Source organism: Arachis ipaensis, chromosome B5 (genome assembly GCF_059453495.1).
Source record: "Arachis ipaensis isolate K30076 ecotype BB chromosome B5, ASM5945349v1, whole genome shotgun sequence".
NCBI classification, from domain to species: Eukaryota; Viridiplantae; Streptophyta; class Magnoliopsida; order Fabales; family Fabaceae; genus Arachis; species Arachis ipaensis.
Window position 1 is genome coordinate 76721851 of NC_142440.1, and position 666 is coordinate 76722516.

General features: G+C 42.0%; 1 non-coding gene across 1 annotated transcript; it reads right to left on the bottom strand.

Annotated features, from left to right (window-relative positions):
- Positions 1-326: 326 nt before the first annotated feature.
- LOC148564675 (small nucleolar RNA R71) lies at positions 327-434 on the bottom strand. The gene has a single exon (XR_015884352.1). It is a non-coding gene; the product is annotated as a small nucleolar RNA R71 (small nucleolar RNA).
- Between the last annotated feature and the right edge of the window lie 232 nt (positions 435-666).

Here is a 666-nt window from a genome sequence, read left to right on the forward strand (position 1 = left end):
ATGGGAGAAGCATCTCAATCCCTGCCATTGGAGCAAACAACTTTGAGCTTAAGCCTCAATTAGTTTCTCTAATGCAACAGAATTGCAAGTTTCATGGACTTCCATTGGAAGATCCTCATCAGTTCTTAGCTGAATTCTTGCAAATCTGTGACACTGTCAAGACCAATGGGGTTGACCCTGAAGTCTACAGAATTATGCTCTTCCCTTTTGCTGTAAGAGACAGAGCTAGGACATGGTTGGATTCACAACCTAAAGAAAGCCTGAACTCTTGGAAAAAGCTAGTCAATGCCTTCTTGGCAAAGTTCTTTCCACCTCAAAAATTAAGCAAGCTTAGAGTGGAAGTCCAAACCTTCAGACAGAAGGAAGGTGAATCCCTCTATGAAGCTTGGGAAAGATACAAGCAATTGATCAGAAGGTGCCCTTCTGACATGCTTTCAGAATGGAGCATCATAGATATTTTCTATGATGGTCTGTCTGAACTATCCAAGATGTCATTGGATAGCTCTGCTGGAGGATCTCTTCATCTGAAGAGAACGCCTACAGAAGCTCAGGAACTCATTGAGATGGTTGCGAATAACCAATTCATGTACACTTCTGAAAGAGAACCCTGTGAATAATGGGACAAATCAGAAGAAAGGAGTCCTTGAGATTGATACTCTGAATGCC